Below are 26879 nucleotides of genomic sequence, written 5' to 3'. Positions count from 1 at the left end.
TCCACTATACTACTTATCTATATACTAGTTTTAAATAAATAAATAAGTATTTTTTTCTATTTTGTTCAATAAATATTTGAATATCTATCCCAAAACAAGGTATAAAACTAACGGCACTATAATGCAAGTTTTAGGAAGGTTTCTATAATTTTAAACTACATACTTCTAATTTTTTTCTTTTATGTTCCCTTAAAAGTTGAGTGTTTAATATGATGTAATTTTGGCTTATTATTATTTTAAGAATTCTTGGCCAAAGATATAATAGACTGAATTGAGTCCATACCTTGAATTACAAAGCATCAAACAACTAAGGACTGACAGAAGAGGAATGGGCAGATAAATATTAGCCCAGAATTGATAGGTTTTTCAGTTCCTTTGCAACATATAATCAGATATGTGAAGTTTGGTCTGGGACAGTACCCTTTGCATGGTGCAATATTAAACTTCACAATATTAAACTTCTGAGAGATAGGAATGCAGCAAACTCGTAGAGGAGGTCATTTCAAGCAGAGATGAACTGGTATGCATTTACCCCAGGTGGTTATAATCCCCTCTGTCCTACTCCAGTAGGAAACCAATCAGCCAGTTTTAATTTTTCTTCTCCTTTTCAGAATCTGTTTTCTAACTTTGAGGAAAACACAAAAGACATCTGAATAGCCGTATGTTCAGTCCCTAAACTGCACTACAAACAATTCTAGAATAACTACTTAAGCATTTGCTGTATAAAATACGTGTAAAAATAAATTTATTATTGCATAAAGTGTATGAATTTATGTTTCTCATTTCACTCAGACATTGACTTCTAAATAAATTTCCATTTCTATAGATTCCAGGTGCTTCACCTATCTATGCTCCGGGAATGAGCTATTTCCATTTACTATAGGAAATTATTTAAGAAGCCTCTTTAAATTAGTGACCAAATCAACTACAGACATTTTAGAGATTTGCAGATGTTGAAATTTTCAAGACTGGGTTAATTAATAAAGCCATTTTTTTTTTAACCTTACAACCTTATTTACACTTTCTTCCTTGTGCTCTTTTATCTAAGTTTGTTAATACATGGAGTTTTTCTTGCCTCCTGCTTTGGCCAATATCAATTTTTCTTGCATGATGGCATAAATGTATACCATCTGTTAAGAATCCTAGAAGTTGTGCGAGAGTACTATTTACAGCTACTTTCCTGAAATTCCACCAGATCCAGTGTGGTTAAATCAATTTCTGGTGAAGAAAGCAAATGGTGTGAGTTACTGGTGACTGTCACCAGCACACACATGGCCCATGTGCTAGCTGCTGATAACAACGACTAACCAGGTGAAATAATATCTTTTAATCTTCAGGTCAGTGGTCACTAAAACAACCTTGAAGCAAAGGCAAGTATCATTCCAGAGTATTAGCTCTAGTTTGCCATTAAACTCAACAGGTTCCCACGCTGATTTAATTTAATGTCACCTTATCAAGATTAATGCTATGCACTGTTTTGTGAGTGTTCTTCTAATCACTTATGTGACACTTACTAGAAGTTAAAATTAAATTTATTACAGATCTTAATAATGCTCAGAGAAATCTAATCTACTATGTTGGTGAATGCTTCCTGATATTTCAGTAAGTACATATTTTTTTTTTTAATTTCTATAGCATGTATCAAATACTCCAATACAAAATGCAAAACTCCATCTAGTGGTATGATATTCACACTTAGGTTATAAAAGTTTTATTCAAATTGTCTAATATAACTTAATGATGATGAGGATACATTTGGAAGCCCCCCTAACTAAACATCACTATTTAATCCTGGACTCTGCAATACTAACATCTTGCAAATATCATGGACTTTAAAAAACCATGAAAATAAGACCGATCTTTAAAAGAAAATTGTCTATGAGGAAAGAATGCTATTAAGGTAAACAGATTGGAGAATCAGAACAGATGTGAATGACTGTATCTCACAATATGAAAAAAATTAACCTGAGGGAGGTTTATCACTATGGGATTTTTATTATGTTGTGTATTTGTCAAGTCTTAGAGAAAGTAGTCAAAAATAGCTTATCATTGGCCTGGATTAAGATTAGCTTTAAATGTAAGTATTTTCATTCAAAGACCACCCTTCCTATCCCCCAACCCCCTAATTCTACAGTACGGCTAATTTAAATCCATCCAAATATGGGGTTTTAAAAAGTGACAGTGTTAGAAATATGCATATTTCCAGATACCTCTGGCATAAGAAATATCATACACATGTTAGTATATTAAATTACTTCTTAAGTTTGAACATTGGACACATTCTATTTTCACAGTAGCTGATAATTACTTTTTAATGTCATACTAAGTGGTGAAAAAATGCTTTAGAATAATACTGAGTTACTGGAATTGTTTACTGCAATTTTGACATGATGTGTAATATCATTATACTGTTTTACAGTCAGATAATAAATGAAAAGTGATCCTTTAAATTGATTTTCTAGACTGCATTCTCTGTATATGCTGTCAATCCTCATTAGATGAGCAATTTTTCTGGTATACTGGCAACATGACAAAAATGACGAAAATAATACTTCCCACCTGCTAATGACAACTTTCTTCCATCTCAAGGAAGAACAAATACATATAAACCAAAATTAGCATGTTAAAAGAAGATGCAGGATAATAAATGACAGTAAAATAGAGGGAGAAAGAAGCAAGAACAATGTGGATGGGAAAAGTGCGATTTAGTATTATGCTTTAATACCTAACACGTTAAATTGCAAACATGAAAACAAATATTAAAATGTCTTCATTCTAATATGAAATGACAAGATCTAGTCTTACGAAAAACAGCAATCTTAATCATTAAATCAAACTCATAATAGCTCTTGTAAATTCCTGTTATTTAAAAAAAAATGTTCAACGTAACAGTTATTACCAGTAGAACCAGGCTAAGCTGCAATATGCTAAACTGTTAGTTTCTACACATGATGAAAAACTGAGGATTTCTTTTATAATTTTCCTGACAGATATTTTAGTTTTAAGCAATTATTGGTATTATAATACATTTTCAATGCATAAGTTCACCTATTAATTTCTTTTATGAATTGTTCATTTACTTTGCATACCTATAGACTATTTTTACATACAGATGCTCATATTTTCTTAATTTTTGGACATGTTTTATAATTTTAGGATGGTAATTTTAATATTATTGAAAAATTTTCTTTTTTACTTATTGTTTTGACTTTTTTTTTCAGGTCATATATTCTCTCTCTGAATTAGTCAAGACCTGGTCAACCCTCTCCTTTAATAATTTCATATTTTTATATGAAAATTTTTATTTCAAAAACTTATTGGAAATCATCTAGTCATGATTGAAACAAGTAAAAATTTATCACACTAAAAAAATAGATATTTGGGCAACTACTTCACTCACAACCACCACTAGACCACTGAATAAACCTATTAGACAGAATCCTGAAAATTAAGGTTTTTTTTTTTTTTTGGTCAAACTCTTCCTTAGTGACAAGAAGTTTCACTTTCTAATCAACATCCTAAAGCCATGACAAGATGAATTTTGTGATCATGAAGCTACACCTATCTTAATTTTTTACTACTCTGTTTCTTTTTTTTTTTTTTTAATGTTTTTTTATTATGTTAGTCACCATACAGTACATCCCTGGTTTCTGATGTAAAGTTCGATGATTTATTAGTTGCGTATAACACCCAGTGCACCATGCAATACGTGCCCTCCTAACTACCCATCACCAGTCTATCCCATTCCGCCACCCACCTCCCCTCTGAAGCCCTCAGTTTGTTTCTCAGAGTCCATACTACTCTGTTTCTAACTCTTGCTTGAAAAAATTTTCTCAAGGTCTGAAGGTTTTAACAGCTTTTGAAATATATATTCTACAAACTGAATTATTCTCCCCAAATTCATATATTGACACCCTAACTTCCAACGTGGTAGTGTTTGGAGATGGGTCTTTGGAGATCATGGGGTTTAGATGAGGTCATGAGACTGGGACCTTCCTGATGAGATTAGTGCCCTTTCAGAAAGTGTCACCGGAAAGCTTGTTCCCCGTCTCCACCTGCATGTACTAAGGAAAAGTCATGTGAAGACACAGCTATCTTCAACCCAAGGAAAGAGCCCTCAACAGACAATGATGCTGATGGCATCTTGATCTTGGACTTAGTCTCCAGAACTGTGAGAAATAAATTTCTGTCACTTCAGCTATCCCGTCTATGATATTTTGTTATGGCAGCCCGAGCTGACTGATACAATATACATTTATTATAAAACTGTAGAAGCACTATTTATATTCTTGCATCTACTATAAGGACATTTTTTTCCCTGTGTCTCATTAAAGTTACCTCTTAACTAACAGCACTAGAACTAATGAGATACGTGGTAGTTTGAAAGATACTGTATGGTGACTAACATAATATAATAATAATAATAATAATAATAATAATAATAATAATAAATCCTATGGGAACTAGTTGTAATCGTCAACTTGTAGAGCAACCAGTGTGAGAAAAACTACATGTATGTATGAATTCTGATCAAATTTTCAACTCTTTTTACTCTATCTCCATTTGGAAGTCAAATAAGATAGATAATACTTATACAGGAGTATGTAATGCTCTCGTGTGCATATACTCACTTTAAATTTTAATTCCACATAAATCATTATTTCTTGTAGATTTGTTTGGATTATTGATGCAATTATTCCACAGCTATTAAAGAAAGTTTGTTGGTTTTTTTTTTCCAGTTTTTATGTCAGTTTTGGTTATTTGAATTCCTGTTATAATCTGTTTCATATAACTATTACAAAACTGAATAAAACAAATGACAATTTACAGGTCAATATTCCCATATACCTGCCTAGATAAAAATACACCTGGGGTTATGCTTCCTTCTTAATCCAATTGTATCTATTATGTATCCACTCTTGTGCTTCTAACTGTAAAATATACTACATAATGATAAAGCATAACTGCTACTGTTAAAAATCTTACAATTTAATTGAAGAAAGAAGGCTACATAATAATTAAATTCTAAACTTCAGTCTAACAAAAATGATAATAGTGACATGGGGAATGGAGAGTTATTAAATGCCTGGGCTACAGTATTTGGAAAAATTTTATATGGGAGAGGTAAAACACTGAAAATGCAATATTTGGGGAAGATACAAGGTAGTATTTATGCTTTATAATCTCTGATACCTTTAGGGAAGTTGTGATCAATCAAATATTTAACCATCACATATCACAGGCACAAGCAATGAAAAGAGTGGAAGAGGAATCTTGCTGTGCTAGGCTTTACTTCTGTCGTTCCTGAATCAATTACTTGATAACGTTTTTAGTAACAAACTTTGTAAGACTTTGGCTAATCTCAAGCAGTGCACTAATTTGAACATATGCCCTATGTCAAAACCAATATAAAATACTAATGTATAACTTGGAACAATAGACATGTTTTGAATCCTTGCACATGGTTCCATAAAAATGCATTGGAATAAATAAATACAATCATATTTTACATGTAGGGCTTCGCCAATTCATTACCTATTTAAGAGCGAGGAAACTATATCTGGTGGAGTATTACTCCGCCATATGAAAGAGTAAGATCTTGCCATTTGTGACAACATGGATGGACCTACAGGGTATTATACTAAGTGAAATAACTCAGACTGAGAAAGACAAATACCATCTGATTTAAAAAAAAAATACAATTGAATAAAACAAACAAAGAAAAAGCAGAAACAGACATGTAAATACAGAGAACAAACTGATGCTTCCCAGAGGTGCTGGGTGATGGGGGGAGGATGAGCAAATAAGTGAAGGGGCATGGGCGATACAAGCTTCCAGTTATAGAATAATAAATCATGGGGGAAAAAGGGACAGCACAGAGACTGCAGCCAATGATGGTGTCATAATAGTGTTGTACGGTGACAGATGATAGTCACATTTGTACTGAGCAGAGCATAATGTATAGACTTGTTCAATGACTAAGTTGTACATCCAAAACTAATGTAACAGTGTGTGTCAACTATACTTAAATAAAAACAAAAAACAACAAAAAACAAAACTAAAAATAAATGAATAAATAAAAGTCACTGTTTAGTGATCATGACAATATGTCACTAAATCAGTGGTCGGTTTTATAATCAGTCATTTTGCTAGGCATCATATATAGTTTACCCTATTTTGCTCTCACACAAACATCAAATTGGAAATTGTTATACCTATTTAAAAAGACAGCAACAGTTTCAGAGTAAAGAACTTGCTTGTTCATATAGAGGCATGGTTTATAACCTATTTTCCCTGACTCCAAAGCCTGCCGTACAAGAGAGCAAAAATAACACAGTCAAATTAAAATGTAGGGTAAAAAAAAATCTCTTAAATATTAGTGTTCCCAGGGTTGTGTCATGGGTCTAGACCCGTATCTCTGCTGTCTTTTTGGCAAAGTATACAAACAAAAGATCCTCAATGTTTCAATTACCTTTTATATATTCAAACCTGAACCTTCATTTTTTGTTATTCAAACCCACATATCTAACTTGGAATATCAGCTTGGAAGTACCTATTACGTGCTATATCTATCATTGAATTTAACTGCTATTCTCCCAGGCTGCTAATTCTGTCTTATTATACCACTTGATAATTCTACCACCCACCAATGTCCAAGGAAGAACACTTGGTATCACCATTGATATCTCTCTGTCCACCATTTTCACTATGTTTGCTTAATTCTAACTCCTTATCTTTCTCATTCTCTTTATGACAACAGCAACTACATGAGTTTAGGTCAGTATCTGTGGTCTGAATGTAACAACAACAGCTGCATGTAATTTTGGTTACCATTAATCTGCACCACATTCGGAATGACCTTTCTAAAAAAAAAAAAATCAGATCAAATTATTCCCTGCTCTATAAGTTTTCAGAAGCTCTCTTGTCCCTAATAAAAGTTCAGTTCCTGGGGTGCCTGGGTGGCTCAGTCAGTTAAGCAATTGCCTTCAGCTCAGGTCATGATCCCAGGGTCCTGATTGAGCCTGCTTCTGGCACCTCACTCAGCAGGGAGCCTGTTTCTCCCTCTCCCTCTGCCCCTCCTCCCCACTTGTGTTAATGGTTTCAAATAAATAAAAAATTTAAAAAATCTTAAAAAAAAGTTCTGTTCCACACAAGATTTACAAGATTCTTCATAAACTGATTTCTGCTTTCAAGTTACTTCTGACTTAAAGTCTGTGCTCCAACTGTATTATACTACCTTTAAAATTGGAATAGGGCATGTTCTCTCTTCTTTACATTCTTGACATATGGCAATCGCTCTACCAGGACAAGACCATCTTATTCATTGTATTCATTTCCTTTTGCTACTATAAAAAATTATCACAAACTTGGTGACTTAAACAAGACAAATTTGTTATCTTACAGTTCTGCACGGCAGGAATCTAAACTGGGTTTTACTGCATACAATCATGGTGTTGGCAGGGCTGCACTGATTTTGAAAGCCATAGGGAAGAATCCATGTCTTTGCCTCTGCAGCTTCTAGAGCCTGCTTGTACTTCTTAGCTTTTAGCTCTATCTTCAAAGCCAGAAATGTCTGGTCTTTCTTACATCATTCCATTCTGACACTGACTCTATTGCCTCCTTTTTTTTTTAAACTTATTAGAACCTTTGTAATTACATAGGCCCACCCAGGTAATGGGATAATGGTCTAATCTCAAATTACTTAATCATATTTGCAAAGTCCCTTTTTCCATGTAAGGTAACATATCCATAGGTTCCCAGGATTAGGATGTGAACATCATTATTTTGCCTACCACACTCACTCTTAAGTTTTCAGATTAAAAATAAATTCTCAAAAGCTCCATATCATAATTTTTTTATCACTCTTATATATTCATAACTTACCATGTTATCATCACGCAAGAGTAAACAAAACAATTATTTAGCTCACATTGTTTATAATCCAGTGAATGACAAAGAAAATTAAACAAGAATGCATATGAAGTCAGCAATTTGACTCACTGTTAAATTCCCAGTGACTATCACCAAAATAATTGCCTTCTAGTACTTAAATATCTTGAATGAGGGAATAAATAGAAAATGCTTTTCTTCTTAAACATCTTTAATGCATTTCATAAAGCATCTTATCATTAAACTCATATTTATTTGTAAAGATATTTTTTAACAAATATCTCTTTCAGGCTTACAGTATTATGTTGTCTTCTCCAATTTCATTCCTTTTCTCCAGAAAAGATACATACTACCCAAAACACTGAGGACTTGAAGAACTGCCTCATTGAAAATATTTAATTAGGCAAAAATAATCATCCCATCACATCTTTCATACAAATAATCTTTCTAGGCACTCGCAATGAACAATGCAAAAATGAAATTAAGAAAAATATTCCTTTTACAATAATAAAAAAAGAAAAAAGACTAGGCATAAATTTAACAAAGGAAGTAAAAAACTTATAATCTGAAAACAACAAAATATTCAGATAAATTAAATCATATCTAAATAACTGGAAAAACATTTCATGTTCACAATGGGAAGACTTATCTTGTTAAGATGTCAATGCTCCCCAAACTTAACTACAGAGTCATCACATTCCCTATCAGAATCCCAGCTTACTTCATTGTAGAAATAAACAAGCTGATTCTAAAATTCATATAGAATTTTAAGGGAATACAGAATAGCTAAAACAATCTTGAAAAATAAGTATATGACCTCACACTTTTGATTTCAAAGCTTACTACAAAGCAGTGCTAATCAAGACAGTATGGTACTGATATAAGGACAGAAAATATAGATAAATGAAATAGAATTAAAAATCTAAAATGTCCACACCTGTATGGTCAATTGATTTTCTACAAGGTGCCAAGACCATCCAATGAGAAAAGAAGTCTTTTCAATAAATGGTGTTGGGACAATGCAATACCTATATGCAAAATAATGAAGTTAGCCCCTTACCTCACACCATATGCAAAAATTCACTCAAAATTGATCAAAGACCTAAATTTAAGAGTGGAAGCTAGAGATTTACCTTCATGTTTTCTTAGAAATGACACAACATATCAACAAAAAATAGATAAATTGGATTCATCAATATTAAAAACTTAGTACTTCACATCAAGAAAGTGAAAAGAAATTCCCCAGAATAGGAAAAAAAATAAAATTGCAAACAATACATTTGATAAGGGACTTGTATCCAGAATATATAAATAACTTTTGCAACTCACTAATAAAAATGCAAATAACCCAATTGAAGGACAACAAATGATCCGAATAAATATTTCTTCCAGGTCAACAAGCATATGAACACATGATGGGCATAATTAGTTACCAGAGGAATGTGAATCCAGAACAAAGTGAGATACGACTTCATATCCACTATGATGGTTACAGTCTTATAGTTGGACAACTGTAAGTGTTGTTGAAAATATAGAGAATAAGAACACTGATACACTGTTGGTGGGAACATAATATGTTGCAGTCACTTTGGAAAATTCTCTGGTAACTCCTGTTATGGTTAAGGATATTGTTTCCATATGACCCAGACATTCTACTTGTCCATATACACCCAAGAGAAATGAATACATATGTCCAGGCAAAAACTTGCACATGAATGCTTATAACAACACTATTTATACAGCCAAAAGTGAAACAATCAGATTGGATAACAGAATGGATAAACAATATATGGTATACACATGCTATGGAATATTTAGACACAAAAGGAATGAAATACTGATATGCGCCTTGAGATGGATAAATCTTGAAAACATATAGTAAGTGAAAGTAGTCACAAAAGACCAGATCCTATATGACTGCATTGATATGAATGTCCAGAATAGAAAAATATATAGAGATGAAAAGTAGATGTGGTTGCTTAGGGATGAGCATGGGAATGGAAGTGATAAGGGCATGATAGTCACAGGGCACAGGGTTTCTTTTGAGGTAATTAAAATGTTCTACAATTAACTGTGGGAATGGTTGCACAGATCTGTGAATATACTAAAAGAACATTGAATTGCAATCAATAAATGGGTGAGTTATATGGTATGCAAATTTTATCTCAAAATTGTTCAAAAACAGTTAATACAAACTTCATTGTAAAAGGAAAAAAAAACATTTAACATTGTATTTCACAAAGGCTAAATAAAGAAAAGTACATGACAACACCACTAGTAAAAATAAATATTCTTCTAAACTGTGTATGTGTTGCTTAACTTGCTCAATACCTGTGACATCATTGGTTCCTTAAAATAAAAATAGAGACCAGCCTTGAAAATTCCCTGAGCAGACAAAACCAGTTTACTTACACAAACAACACTTAATTTAACTATTTTGCAAGACTAACTTCACCTGGGTCATTTCTTGTTTATGCCTCTGGAAATCATAATCAAAACTTAAACTGTTTCCCCAAGATGATATGAAGTACCCTCTAACCAATTCCCTATCATTTAAAGAAAAACATTAATATTCTAACCAATTGCTATGAAGAACAAACAGCCACCGCATCCTCACTGTGTAAGCTGCTTGAGAACAACACACCCCTGAGCCTCATTCCATGTTTGGTTTGAGTACTCCCTGTTCGCCAACTGTCTTTTCAGTGCGTGCACAATAAACTTTTACTAATTACTACTTCGGTGATTCACTGGTTTTACTTCTATTATTGCTGAACTTTTGACAGTCCAAATAAAGCATTTCTTAGTGCTAATCAATAGCTCCTTAAAGCTCTCGTACAGATGCTTGGAAATCAATCCCCTTTTCTTTTCTGCCAAATGTAATACACGTGTACCATGGTGGCTGAAACACTTAGTTGACTAGAGAGATTCCAATTTGCAGTTTTTTTATCTTTGTTCCACTAACACTCTATTATTCCTATTTAAATATTATCACCTAGTTATAAAAATTTTATTCTAGTTTCTAAATGAATATCTACTGCAAATTATCATAAATAGCTTGACAGCAGAACATAATACAAAAATTATTTCAACTTAGCCATTAATAAGGTGTGCCCCACTTAGTGAGAAAAAAAGAAACATCATGGAACTTACTTGTCAGAGATCGATTTCCTTGAGAAGTAGACTCTGGGCAGAAAATAGAGAGCAGGAGGTTTATTAATGAATCCTCCTTGTGTCAATGGCCTCGGATGAGGGGAAAAGGAAGTTGAATCACAGGAAGAAGTCAAGCTGCAAAATGCTTTCAGTGGAAGGGCTCAGCCATCTTTGCAAAGAGCGCTGAAGATGGAAAAACCCATCCAGACACGAGACGGGAAAGCAGGGTATTTTTACCTGTGTCGAACAATCACTGGAGGTGAACCAGTCAAGGATGAGGTCATGACCTTTGGTGATGATCTGCAACTGAGGCAATAATGCAACATCAAGGGAGTAATCCCTGATAAGGGTTGACAGCTGAGTGCTGGACGCCAGCAGCACTCATTGCAGCTGGGTTAGGAAAACCTTTATTTCTGGAGAGGAAGAAAGGCATTACAGCTCGAGATCATCACACTGCTAAAAGAAATATTTATTGCTCAAAACAATATGGTAACCTAAATTAATACTTAATAAACTATATCCAAATGAAATATAATAAAACATAAGGCTGTAATAACTACAGATACAGGTACTTCTTTTGAAAATTCATCTGTCAATCTTATAATCGCCCATTTGAAGATAGGGTTGCTTTTTCCCTGCCTTTCAAGTTTTCTGTTTGTTTGTTTGTTTGTTTTGGGTTTTTTTTTAAGCAATTTACAAGAATTTTCCTAGGTGTTGCTTTCTTTGTATTCATAATAATTGAAATTGTAGCTTCCCCTGAATCTTTTTTTTTTTTTTTTCCGCCCTGCCTCACTCCACTTAGCCTTATCTCCTAAGTACATTCATCAGGATAGCTGACACTTTGATTTTTGTCCCAAATGTTTCTTATGCTCTTTTCTCCATTTTCCATTATTTTCCTTCTCGGCTGTACTAACCTATCTTACAGTTTACTAATTCTGTCTTTGTTCTTCCAATCTGCTGTTTAAACCATTTACTGAGTTATTAATCACTGTATTTTATTTTTAGATTATTCAATTTATTATTTGCTGTGTTCCAGTTCTCAGATGAAAGTTTTCATCATGTCAGGTAGAGTGAGTTACAGCTGTTTTAATGTTTTTAGTAACTCCCAAATCTTGATCATATGTGGGTACTTTTGTTGGTTTTAGATAACTTAGTACTGCATTTAGATGTCCAGTAATTTTTCATGTAATGATGGTCATTGTATTTGAACAATTTTACAGGTTCTGAAGGATATTATCTTCCAGAAAGCATTTAACTTTGATCTGAAAATTCTGAAGATGTGCTAGAACCTGAAATTCAGGCTTCATGGGACTGACCTATTTATGGTGTTTTACTAGTAGTACATAGTTGTTAGGGGACTCAACTAGAGACCTGGAATGTTGATTAGAGGTATTTATGCTGGGCATTCTCAGTACCGTTTCAAACCCAAATTCGTAAGACAACCAAAGACTCTGCTTTGTTTCCACGGCTCTTAGCTTCCTCTTTCTGTTTGCTGTCTTGGCCTCAAGGAAGGAAACACATTTGCTATTTCTCTTGGAAATAATACATTTCTGTCTTCCTGGGAAAAGACTGATTGCTTTTGGCCATAGCAATAAGTAACAACCTGAGTCAGTTATAAGTCCATCATATTTGATCAATGACAACTTCCTTCAGTAGTACACTTCTTAGAAATCAGTCAAGCAGTAACAGCCTTTTTCCACAGCCCAGCCCTTTAAACATCAGCCAATTAGAAAGACACTCCATTTGATAACATGCTTTCATGGTTAGGGTTCAACCAACCCCTAAACGCTCCTACTTCTCAAAGTCTGCCAATCCTTGAGAGCCCCACTTCCTTGAAGTCTATGTATGATTAGCTCTTGGTTTTTCCTTTCTTCCTAGGAAAAGATTGATTGCCAAAACGAAACAATACAGCTTTTCTTTTAGGCAGTGAGTGATAGTCTCTTCCCTTGGGCACTCTTCGATAAAACCATAACTAAATATTCTCTACTTCTAATGTCATACTTCGCAAGAAAATGTTATGGGTTCCTCGAGTGAAGAAATCCACTCCTATACCTATATTTCTTCCTACATCATTAGGAATGACTTACTGTACATTGTGAGCTGTAGGTAACTCAACTCATTAAAAAATGTTTGAGTGTCAAGGTATCTTAGGTATCATATAATCCAGTGGTGTCCAAACTTTGGATTTTAGCAGAAATTTTCTTAGAAGAAAATTTCAGACCAAAATAACTTGTAATTAAAAAGGCATGATGTCTCCGGGAGAAGATATAGAAGGGGAAGCTAACCCTTTTCTATTTGTTCTGTTATGTACTTTACCTCTCTTAGGGCTCACATGCTTTCTTGTATCAGCTGAAACTTTGCTGAATGGAGTTTCAACCACTGATAGGTTTACTATCCCCTCAATTTACAGATATAGAATGTCAGGTCCCAGTGACTTCCTCATAACCACATTAATTACATACAAATAAAAATCTTTCTCTCCTGAGACTGACTGAATACCCATTGCAGGCAATTCTTTTGATTATGCCTTTCTAAAATATATGATCATTTTCATTCATTTGGATTCATTGATGTATATGATGCTAGATATATTTTGATTAATTTTATCCTTTAAAACTATATTTTAAAAAAATATAGTAATCCAAATATGTCTTCATTCATATTATCTAAAACTAAAATTTATAATAATTTTGCATTGCATTTCTCTATTATATCCCATTGTATTGAGAAAAAATCAATATTAATAATAATGAAAGTTGAATCTCATTTTATTTGTAATTCTAGTGAAAAATATATGATTTACTTTGTTACATATATTTTCATTGTTTTGTAAAAAAGTTCTGTATTTTTCTTCTAGATTATATTGTTAAATTAATGAATAAATTTTGATTAATGTATTCAACAAATACATACTGACCATCTCTCATGCACTAGGAATTGGTATAAGCATTTGAAACATGTCACTGAACTGGACAGAGGAAGCCAGTGTGGCTGAGTAGAGTATACAATGGGGAGAAAATAAGACATGAGTTGAAAATGGTGAAATGAGGCCAGACTATGTAGCACCAGTCCTATATGCAGGCCTTTAATCTGAGTAAAATGGTGAACTAGTGCAGGAAATAGGGTTTTGTGTTGAAGAGTGATCTGATATGCACAGAACTGTTATGAAGTTATTAAACTAGTCAAAAGTAAGAGATAATGGTAGTTTAGACCAGAATGACCAATAAGATTTGTACAGGAGTTGGGTGTAGGGCATGATGCGGGAACGGGAGAGGGAGAGGGAAAGGAAGAGAGAGAGAGAGAGAGAGAGAGAGAGAGAGATATCAAGGATGGCCTTGATGTTTATGGTTTGATGGAGTTACTAACACCTGAGGAGAAGGAATATGCAGGTGGATCAGGCTAATGGGGCAAGATTAGGAGACCAGCTATATAGGCTGAGTTTGAGGTATCAATGAGGCACACAAAAGGAGATGATAGTTTAATAAACCTGTCTTAATTTCAGGCTGGAGATAACATAAACTATATGGACAATCAACATATAAATAGAATGTTTAATGATAATAAAAAACAAGAATAAAAGACCAACAAATGAGCCCAACAAATGAGGCACTGTGATTTTAAGAGGTCTGAGAAATCTGGAACTACAAAGGAGTCTGAGGGGCAACCAGGGAGGTAAGAACCAGGAGAGTGGGTCCAAGAAGCCAAGTGAGGGACTTTTTTTGAGTGAGTGTATCAAATAAGGCTTAGATGTCATAGAAGATTATACTTGAGAAATATTAGTTAAATCTAAAAACTTGAAGGTCATTGATAGTTTTAACAAAAAGAGATTTGATGGTCTCATTAGAGAGAATGGGAGTATAAATGGTTCCTTCAGTGAGTTAAAGATGATAGGATATGAATGGAAAATATTAATTTGTCAAGTGAGTTTGAGCAATGCTGTGTTAAATAATATTGAACATGTCTCTTTTGAATAACACTAAACAGACTTTCCAATATACAAATGTTGTGAATTTCCCTGGAGCTTATAGTAAGCAGTTCCAGTGACACTTGCTGGCAAAGGTTTTTCTGTATTCCAAAACATATGTAGAAATAGTGTTCAATACTTTTGAAACTATAATCTTGTCACTCATGTCTCTGGAATTTAATAGAATCATATTAAAAGAATGATTGGCAAAGCAAAGCCAGCTTAAATACTTAGAGTTTTCTAATTATGTTTAATTGGCTACATAAATTATATGCTTTTAAGTTACTTGCCAAGTCTTCTTTAGTTCATACCATGGTGTAGGTTTAATTTGCCTAATCAATTATATTTATGTCCTTAAATTTCTGAATTTAAATAATACCTCTAGGTATTGCTAAGTAAGGGTATCTAAGCAAAATAGAAACAACCAGACTGAAAGCAATTTCCCGGTTCCTCAACTGGGAAGATAACTAATCAAATGCCTGACATAATGACATTCCAATGATCTCACACTGTAATTCCAGCAATCCTTCACAAAATCTCTTAAGGTTTCATACTCTCAAGGTCGTGGATTTTTTTTCTTTCCCGAATACGTACACACAATGTATGACTTCTCATCAGATGTACTAGTTTTAAAATGGCAATTCTACTATTCAAGGCAGGAACTCATAATTGTGTTTCTAATAGCAACACCAGTCACTTTCTGTTGTTGGCAGCGATCTCTGTTCAGTTCATGTCCCACTCGGTACAAGCTGGAGCATTTACTGTGCATTCTCCTGAGTGTACAGAAGCATCAGACTACTTGTTCTCATAGATAATAAAACTATGCTCAAGTGAACTTTTGCAGCAAGTCAGCAACCTGTGCTTTCACGTCACAGGTGTTAAAAAGGGAAGTTTAAAGGACATGAATAGGATTTGGCATGTAGATAAATTTGCCTTTTAGTTTTACTTAAGGTCCTAGGAAGGGGTTATGCAAATAAAAGAAAATGCAAATTGAGAAAATGAATTCAGAAAATTACCATATAGTTTGTTATGCCCTAATATATCCAATAGAATCAAACTGTACCAATTTAGGACAATGGAAGGGAAAGGCAGTCTTCGTTGATAAAAAAAAAGCTAAATTCATGTATTCATTTATTCATACATACATGCATTATGTATGTATGAATTCATTTTACACATATAGACTGTCCTGAGGCTATTAAAAAGCATACTATCCCATGTAATAATCATAATGGCCCTTTGAGACAGGCATTATTTTCATTTAACACGTAAGTAAAATGAAGAAAAGGAATATTTAAATTGTGTAATGTTCAACATCAATATTTCAACAGACATTGGTTGCCTAACCTATAGGTTCCTGTCAACAAATTCCTTATTTAAAAAACGCAACTTTAATTTTGACGAGTTATTGGAATATGTATGTTTCATGGTCCCTCCCCAGACAGAGGGGTTAAATGTTAATTACTGGAAGCCAATCTTGGTATTCTTTTCCTCTGATCATAGAGATGATACAGTCTAAACTGATGAGATAGAAAGGAGACTTTTGGGGATGTTTTCTTTGCTTTTATAAACAACACAAGATAAAGACTATCTTCTAGGCTTTGCACATATTTGTGTTCGGACATGATGCTGGGAGCTGGAGTATCCAAGTAGCAACCATACAACACATGTCAAGAGAATTACATAGAGGTTGATCAGACTCTTACACCACTAACTTACTTTACATTAATTGTATCAACTTATCCTATAATAGATTACCGCTGGACCTCTGATAGATTATACGTATCTGTAATATATCATCAGAATGTCTTTTACTTGCCAGTAGAAGCATCTGACAAAGCTACTAAATGTTGGAACAGTAATTTAAAACTATGACTTGTGATTCAAAACAGTAGGTTCTCGACATTGCAATATGTGAGTTTATTCTAACATTTAACATTTACATGTATATTGAGATAGAATATTGATTAAAATATTTTTTTCTGACTTTTAGTTCATATAGTACAATTAATGAATTTTGGTGCTTAAAAAGAGCATATATATGAACAATACCAGCCACCTCTATTTAACTTAAAAAAAAAAAACAAAAAAAAAACTTATGCCCAAATCTAGTTAGTTGAAAATTCACCTCTTTTGTCCCTATGCCATTAAATTAAGTAAAACTTGGATTTAAACCACAATGCATGAAAATTAACTATGGCTTATCAGGTAAAAAATACTTTTCTCTTTTAGCTTTATCATTATTAAGTGCTAAATGGGATACATAATATATTAATATATTTGATGAGATTAAATAATATTACACATATAAAATTACTGGCACATATTAGCTGCCAATAAATGCTATTTTTTATACATACCCTTTTTTATGTGAAGAATGTTCTGCAAAATTATAATTCCAAGAAATGGGCTTGAGGAATGGGTAGTATGGTTAAATATATTTTCACCACACAATGCATTAAAAATCAACATATTAGGAGCACCAGGGTAACTCAGTTGGTTTTGTCTGACTCTTGATATCTGCTCAGGTCTTGATCTCAGGGTCATGAGTTCAAGCCCTGCATTGGGCTCCACACTGGGTGTGGAGCTTACTTTAAAAAACAAACAAACAAAAAAATATATTAACCTACTAAAGTCTCTGTGAAGTTTTGGAGTAAAAGGACCTGTATTTATTATCATGCATATTTTTATTACTTCAAAAATTAGCAATAAAAAACAATAAACATATAATCTCTCCCACAGGTTCTCTGGATTGGAAATCTGGGAGCAGTCTGGCTGACTGGTTCTGGATTAGTCCCTGGTCAGATTGTCATCTGAGGGCTTGACTGAAGCTGGAGGATCTGATTTCAAGGTAGCTCACTCACTCATCTGGAAAATCAGTGCATGTTATTGGCATAAGGACTCAGTTGTTACATGGCTCTCTCTACAGAGCTGCTTAAGTCTTCACAATTTTGGTAGTTAAAAGCAAGCAATCTATAGAGTGAAGCAAGGAGGAAGCTACAATGTCTTTTATAAACTAATCTGGGAATTTATACACTTTTGCCATATGCTATTCATTAGAAGCCAGTGAACTAAGTACAATACATATTGATGAAAAGAGAGTTTTATAGGGAAGAAAACAGATCATGGATATACTGTTTTGTTTCTTTTTTTAAAAGATTTATTTACTTATTTTAGAGAGAGAGAGACAGAGAGAGAGAGAGACAGAGAACACATGAGCAGGGGGAGGGGCAGAGGGAGAGAGAATCTTAGCAGGCTCTACGCCCAAGGTGGAATTGACTCGGGGCTCGATCTCATGACCCTGAGATCATGACCTGAGCCAAAATCAGGACTCAAATGCTTAACCAACTGAGCCACCAAGCTCCCCAAATCATGGCTGTACTGTTGAACTACCATAGGCTCTGTGTAATTTACTTTAATCTAGATTTTCCTGAAGTCATGTGACCTTAGAACTCTATTTTTTTTTTTTTTTAGGAGGGAGGGACAAAGGGAGAAAGAGAGGGAGAGAATTTTAAGCAGGTTCCCATCCAGTGCACAGCCCAACACAGGGCTTGATCTCACAACCCTGATATCATGACCTGAGCCAAAATCATGAGTCAGACGCTTAACTCACTGAGCCACCCAGGTGCCCCTAGAACTCTATTTTAAAATGACACAGTTTTAAGAATTCCCTTTAGGTACTCTTGACATAACATAATTCTATCCGGTTTAATTGAAAGAAACAAATGAGGAAATTGTGTCATGAGAAAATAAAGAGCTTGAATATTTCTAAAATATTTAAGGAGTTTGACTATTTATTTTTAAATACTTCTTTGAATTATGTTTGATATTCATTTCCTTCTAATAATTTATAACCATTGATCATGACCTGCATAGGCAATTATGATTTTTGAATTATATAAATGGACATAAAAAGACACATTTTGGAGAGCCACTTCCTATCATTAAGAACACTGACTAGAGCCACTATTCTGGAATGTCATGACATTACAGGAGGAGGAAACAATTAGTTACTATAGCAGAGTGGTTCTGTTTCCTTATCAGCTACCAGATTAGTAAAATGGGATATTTGTTAATAAAATATTCTCTTTACTGCAAGGCCAAGGAACACCCAGACTAATAGAATCCTAATGATCCCTCAGTCCTGTCTGTAACCTGTGATTTATAGCTGGAAGAGTTTCCTTGAAGACTTTACTTGTCTACTTCCTGGTAGGCAAGAGCATAGGACAGTAAACAAACGCCCTTGTCTTGAATAATGAGTTTCAGGCAGCTTGAGTTCCTCATGTCTCTCTCTCTAAGATGTGTGTGTCAACAAAATCATAGTCACTTGGGATCCAGGATCATTAGGACATTTTTAATATCTGCTATCGTCAGAGGATAATAACTAGAAAAACAGCAAGATATATAACAGAAATGTCAACATGCACAAACACAGGATGTACTCTCAGGAATTTAGGAAAAAAGATAAGACATAGTTGTACATTTTCTGTTCTGTAGAGAAGACAGAACGTAAGAAAACCAACTATTAGACTTTAACTGTCCTTAGATTGCAGTTGCTTTCTTTATCTACTGTTTTCTTCCTTACTCAGGTTTTAGCTATGCTGTGCCCCATGTAGCCCCATCGCCAAGAACTGTACCTCTGGGAAATGACAATTTTCCACAAGAGCAATTTTTATATCTAAAAGACAAGGGGAATATGAGAAGAATGGTTGTTGCTGTTAAAGTATGTCCTCAGGATTATAAACTGCATTATGCAGTCATGAACTTCTGTATTAATGTCATTTAACCTTTGGCAATATTAGTCTAGAGAGGAGCTTGTGAAGGATGGTACATTAACTTTTAGAAGTGATGGGCTGTGATATTCCTGCTGTGATCTTGAATGGCATAGGCTGAACTTCAGCACAGCCTTCTGAAGACATAAGATATTTTCTCTCCACAGGGCAAAGCTTACATACAAGAGGGCAGAGCTGTGAATTCCGATAGTTCGACCTGTCCTTTGAACAGTGGGACATAATGGTGCCATTTTAAAACGGATTCTATAAAATATCCCACTTTCCTGGTCACTGGCCACCATATTTTTAACTCTTTCATCCATCAATTTATTTATTCTGTAGAACCTAAGAACCCGCACTGTTTATATAAAATAAATAGCATTACTGCAAAACTCTAGACATTTCCAAACTATTTAGAAAACAAAACCACTAAACAAATAGCTGAAACATAATGAGATTAAAGCTTTAGTAGCAGTTTATACAAATTACTGAGAGAATAGAAAAGGTAATTATCTGGTTGGATCAAGGGGCGAAGAAAGCATTCCTTCTAGGGAGATTAATGACCAAACCGATGGGTGGGGAAAAGAACAGGGCAATGAATATGGATCTGCAGTCAGTACAAAATTAAATTACTGCTCTTCTTTTTTCTGAATGACTTTTGACCTACTATTTAACCTCATGGAATTTTAGTCAACTGACACTGCTAACAAATATTCCATTTCTTCGTTTTTATGTCCCGGCAGCAACTTAAAAACAGAAATTCACTGTAATTTCAAGAACTGTAAAGTATATGTCCTAAATATTTCTCTGCATATCCTCTTTTTGTCTCCATGACGTGTAACTTAGTGCAGACTCTCAGTAGTTCACACATGAGTTAGCATGGATTTCTAACCAGGCAGTTTGATCAAAGCCCTCCTCCTGCCATGTAATATTCTCCACAATGTGATTCACGTAATTTTTCTGAGAAATCTGTCTATATAAATTTTGCACAGAAACTATGAATGACTGCCAGGTTTTTTTTTTTTTTTTTTTTCCATGATGAAGTCAATACTAACGTAGCAAACACAACCATTCCAATTTGACCTAGTTTTTCTTTTCGTGTTTTTTTTTTTTAAAAAGGTTTAATTGTTTGTTATTATGGTTTACAGTTTGCTATACATTCATATTATCTACCTTATTAAGTACATTTTAGTCTTTTTATAGCTTTTCCGAGGCATAATATTAATATATGGAACACTACACATACGTAATGTATACAATTTGATGAATTTGGATATATGCATATACTTGTGATCCCATTACCACCATCGAAGTAATAAACATATCCATCATCTCCAAAATTTGCCCTGTGTCACTTTGCCTCTCCTCAACCACTTCTTTAAACCATCTTCTGCCACAAACATTCCTCACTGTACCAGCCATAATAATGAATTACAGTACCATTTATAGGTTGCTTTCTCTCTGTCAAGGATTGTACTAAATATTTTACCAACTTATCATCCTTAAAAGGAGTTTCATGTTAGTGAATATATTTATTCTAATTTCATAGAGGAAACCAAAGTGTATCAATTTAGTAAATGACTACAGACTACACAGCAGGTAATGCGGGGGGCGGGGGGCAGAATTTGAACCTAGGTACTTCGCTCTAGAGTCCTTAGTTGTACATCACTGTAAATACACTGACTTGAGGTCCTTTGAATGTCCTTATTTCTGCATCCATGTCATTTTTCATATGTTCTTCCTGATAAGTCTTTATATAATTCTACTAATGCAAAAACTTCACGATTGGACTCAAGTACCTTCTCTTCCAAAAAGGTTTTCTTTATTCCCCGTGTCCACACTGAGATCTATGCAAGTATCTAGCGCAGACTCCTCCATCAGCCTGTAAGTATCCTGACAGTAGGCATGCTAAACTTTTATCACTTTATTACAAGATAAAATATCTCTAAATATTTGCTGAGCTAATTTAGTAAACAATTATAAAACTTATATAGAATAATGTTAATTCATTTGTCCCACATACTTATTAACCATCTTCTTATGTGTTCTCCAACACCCTATTCAGTCCTTTTTCCATTCATACAACTAGATGATCATTATAAAGCAGAAGTCCAATTAGATTTCTTCCTTGCTTAAAAATCTGCTATGGTTTACTGTTACATTTATAACAAAATCTACTCACTTGGTTCTTCAAGAGTTAAAGCAGGCAGGCTCTGCCACTCCCTGATCTCCTTACTCTTCCCACCTTTTACTATCTTCAAGACATCCCATTATCCTCAAGACATACCATTCTCCCCCTATTCTCTGAATATGCCAAGTTTATCCTCTTTGCAACAACTGCAGAATAAGTTGTAATGTGAAGTATGAGAATTATCCATGAAGAATAACTGGAATAGGACAAGTGTATTATCTGGACACAGTATCCATAGTCAATTACAGAAGTTAAAGTCTGACTTGCTAGATTGGCCTGAATTATTTGAGAGGTTAGCCATATTAACTAATTCATATTCAGATTATCACTGTGACCAAAACTGATATGTAAATAGCTTAATTTGTGACTAACTGACTGCCTCTATACCTTGAGAGTAGTTGCACACTTAAAGGGACCAACCAATGCCTTTATTAGTTAGTGTTTTTAAAGTATTTCCTGGGACTCAGGGCTCTGTGCGTACAGGAATGTCCTGCCACTCAGCCTTTGACTCTACAGAAGATGAAAATCCAGTGTTGAGAATACAGATGTCATTTAATTTTAAGTCATAAGTCTTCTTTAACAGATATTGTATTTGATCCATGATGAACCCAGCATTTTAGACTGAGTGGAACTGGACCTAGAGACAAAATTTGAAGCAAATCTTTTGGGTTATTTGGAGAAGTATATAGAGAGGAATTCCTGAAATATACCCTCACTAATCCCTTGACATAATACCTAGAATAAATAGTGAAAAATGTGATTTATGGAAGTGAAGTTCAATTATGTTAGAGCGCTCTCAAATAAATGATATAAACCTTCGGGAAGAGAAAAATAAGGATAATGATAACAAATTTTTAATTAAGCACCTTATTTTATGACACAATGAAAACTTGTTAAATTTCAATGGAAACACATTAAAAAATTCCCATGTCCTTTTCCTTGTGATATTGAAAATACAAATTCAAACATACACACATTCGAAAACAAGATGTACAAAAAATTTTTCATGGCAGTGAATGATTCACTAATTGGTTTTCTGTTAGAAACAACATGAAAATCAACCTCCTTAACGTTTAAGGTTCTTTTCCATATAAAAATTTGACTCCTTGTTCTCCAATAACTTAAAAACTGGAAAAAATCCTTCAAGACTTAAAGGAGACAGGTAGGGTAATAACATCAACTGCAACTGAAAAATAAAAGTGCCAGTTTGAGAAAAGACTGTAAGAAAAACTGTACTATTCTTTGTAATGTAGATCAACATTTTCTAAATTCAGATTAAACCCATATGGAATGCTCTGACAAACAGGAGCAGTAAGGGGTTAGTTTAATGTAGCCAAATAGTTTTAAAAATAATAGGAATTACTGTACTAGTTTCTTAGACTATCACAGTGATCACTGAGTTAAGAAATCAGTTTTATTTTTTAAATCGTCAATTTCTAAGCTTATTTGACCCTGAATCTCTCTACTGTTTATATAACAACTATTACTACCACCCTAAAATTATATTTGGCAGACACATGTGAGAAACGCTAGGCCATCACATTAAAAAATCATTGAATTTATGATGAAATTTGCTAATGGATTCCCATTTGATAGACGTATATTTCTAGCTTTTTGGACTTATTTTATCAACTCTTTCTGTATCTTCATTTAATTACCTCCTGTATCTATGCTTCCCTTTTTGTTCTCAGTATTATCTTCTAGGCCTAGACTTGTATTTCCACAAATAAAGAATTTTAATAGGAGCTTAAAGGGTCCCAGATTCCCCAATTATTTCCCTCTCTATCTGTCTTAACCAAACTGAATAGTTATACACACACACACACACACAATCTTTATGGCAAACGCTTGCTCAAAAGCCACCAATAGATAACTGTTAGTAACAAGGACAAACCTGACCAAAGTTTCTATTTCAACCTCATCTCTCCATTCTTGTCCACACAGATACTGCAGGAAGCCACAGCAATCTGCTCTTTATGCTATGAAGATGGGATACTCAGTCTTCTTGAGAAGTTTTGATATATGCTTTCTCCTGCCTTGTAATATTCTCTCTCTCTCTATTTCAGATCTTGAAGTCCTACTTGCTGAGTTTTTTTCCAAATCTAATTCTGACTCATAATAATGCCTTCCTTCTCTGAATCCATAATACTTCTTTCTATGCCAGGTTTGTGGTTTACACAGGCTTTGCCTTGCTCTATGTAATTGTTTCCTTACAGTGTATCTTGAATTTTAAAGCACTATCTTTTACTAAGTCTATTTCCTGGAGTTTACCAATCCAGAGTTTACTTCTTTGTATTTATTCACTAAACAAACATTATTGAGGATATGATGTATTCTAAAAGTGTGCCAAAAGTCCTCTGAAAATTCAAAGATAAAACAACCCTTTTCCTATTTTCTGAGAGCTCATGGTCTAACGGCGAAGATATAAAAACCCAGATAATTATATTACATTGTATTTCCTTGTCACAGAGCCATGCATAGATGAGGTAATCTATGACTTTATATAGAGAGTAACAAAAATGTATTAAAAAGTCCTTATTTTCAGGCACGGTAAAGGCATTTATAGACAAAGTGATAAGCTCAATTAACAAGCATAGTGCCAAGAATATAATAAACACTCCAAAAAGGTCTCTTTTTAAAATTTGCATTTTAGTTATCATTAATGCTATTTTAGTTATTCCGCTCAGCATACCAATAAGATAGAGGGTGCTTGTATCTTTTAAGATAAGGAAATTGGGCACAGGTTTATTTAAATAAAATTACTTAACCTATGATCATCCAGCTAGCATTTAACAGATGTAGAATTTAAACTCATCATCTTAATTTTAGAATCTGTATTTTTTCTCCCTGTAAGTAACCTTGACAGTTGACACCTTCCCTCAGTGCCATTCTTAAGTAAGAACATGCCTGAGTAAACACCATCTTAATGTTCATATGAGGTAAGCTTTTTATAATTTACTTGGTCTCTCATTTCTTTTTTCATGTTCTGAAAGAAATGTTTCAACCAAGAGGCAGAGAATGAAAATATTAGTATCAGATTGAGGCTACCTTTTTCCCCCTTAGAGTTTAACCTGACTATAGGGTTCAATCATACAGAAATCCATTTGGTTTGCTCTGAAAATGGTAGGTGGCATTTGAGGAAATTTAACAGAAAGGTAAGAGGCAAGATGATTTGAACAATAGGAGTATCATCCACCTGCAACATTTTAAATCAAAACCATTTATTTGAAACTGGCACTTTGGCTTTTTAAATGCTGAGATGATCAGCTAATTTTCTTCACATTTTAATGTTGATCACGTGACACCTAGGGAGATTCCTTGTCCAACAGGACATTTTTAATAGTGCAACATTCAGAGTCTGTCCAATTAGACCTAAACAGTAAAAATCCTTTGAATCCCACATCCTAGGCAATCAGTAATTTCTGAAAAATTCACTATAATCCTTCATCAACCAGAAAATAAATAAAACATGCTTCTTAGAGCCACTCAAAAGTGAGCCCATAATATGTCTTTTTATAATTATCAAATATATATAATTATTATTAATTACATTTATCAATGATGTACTGCATGCCATGTCATGCATTAAGCTGTATTAAGCACTTTACATACATGGTCTCGATTTTCTTAACTCTATGAGGTAGCAATTATTATTTTCCACCATTTGATACATGCCAAAATTGAGCCTTAGTTTAAGATATGTAACCTCATCAATGACAGAGCCTTGTATGGACCATGTTTGTTGATACCAGAACCTGAACTCTTAACCAGTTGTACAAAAATTTATAAATACAGTTAGTTGAGAATGTAGGTAGAAAGAATACATAAAAGGGGCTGTTGAAGAAAAATACCTTTTGAAAATGTAGTCTCAGCTAAAGTTTTAGTTCTTACTTATTTCATTATGTATCTAAGCTATTCAACTGAAATCACTGGGGGAAGCTCATCTTGCTTTCATACGCATCCTTTTCTTCCGAGCACTGATACACCAGTGAGTGCTAGAGAGCTTCTTCCTAGCTATCTGATCTTTAGGATTTCTGAATCACTGGCGCAGAGGCAGCTGTCGTTTCATTGGAAATATGGGAAACTTAAGATTTGCTTTTTTATCAAATAGGATCAAAGGTATTGAGAAGCATGTCATGTTATTATGTCTGCCTTATAAGATTCGAGTCATAGTATCCAGCAGGAAAAAAAAGTACATTCATTCTATAGCAAGATCTTTGGGGCTATACATCACACAAATCCAAAACAAACTAAGAAATAAAGTTATGATTTTTTTATCCACCATTATGAAACTTAAACCTTCATCTTTAGAGAAAAGCACCAATATATATTTTTCACTTCTGATGCTTACTCAAGATAGAGTTATGGGTACCCAGGCTTTACTCATAGCCAATCTCTGGCTCAAAATAGCTCTAAAGCAAAATGGGTTACTCAGGGCATGCTGCAAGAGTCATAGTATTAGTATTATTGGAAGTTTAATATAGGCAAACAATATCACTATCTGATTTTTATGTACAAATATGAATATTTAATTTTTCTGAACCACCCAGTCCAGAAGAAGCTGATTTCTGTTAGCCCTATCCCCAACTAAAATATTAAACAATGGAACATGCTATTCCCAATGTTCTTATCCTAATAAGATTTTAAAAAGTGCTACCCTTAAATTCTACCCTTATGAAACATAAGTCTGGAAAACTCGGTTTGCTGAACAAATATGAATACATGCATTTTCATAGTTTCATATTTATAAATTGCCTTTATACCCTTTATCTCCTTCACTTCTCATAGCAGCTTGTGAGTCAGATAAACATGGATTAGAACCATTTTATAGTCATTACTTATGTTCAAAGAAGCTAAGGGACCTCCCTAATACACATAGGTTGTAAAAGCAAAGACTAGAATCTACCCTAGC

The sequence above is a fragment of the Ursus americanus genome, chromosome 18 (assembly GCF_024610735.1).
Source record: "Ursus americanus isolate L20-20 chromosome 18, mUrsAme1.1.p, whole genome shotgun sequence".
Lineage (NCBI taxonomy): Eukaryota > Metazoa > Chordata > Mammalia > Carnivora > Ursidae > Ursus > Ursus americanus.
Note: the sequence above shows the minus strand (reverse complement) of the source record.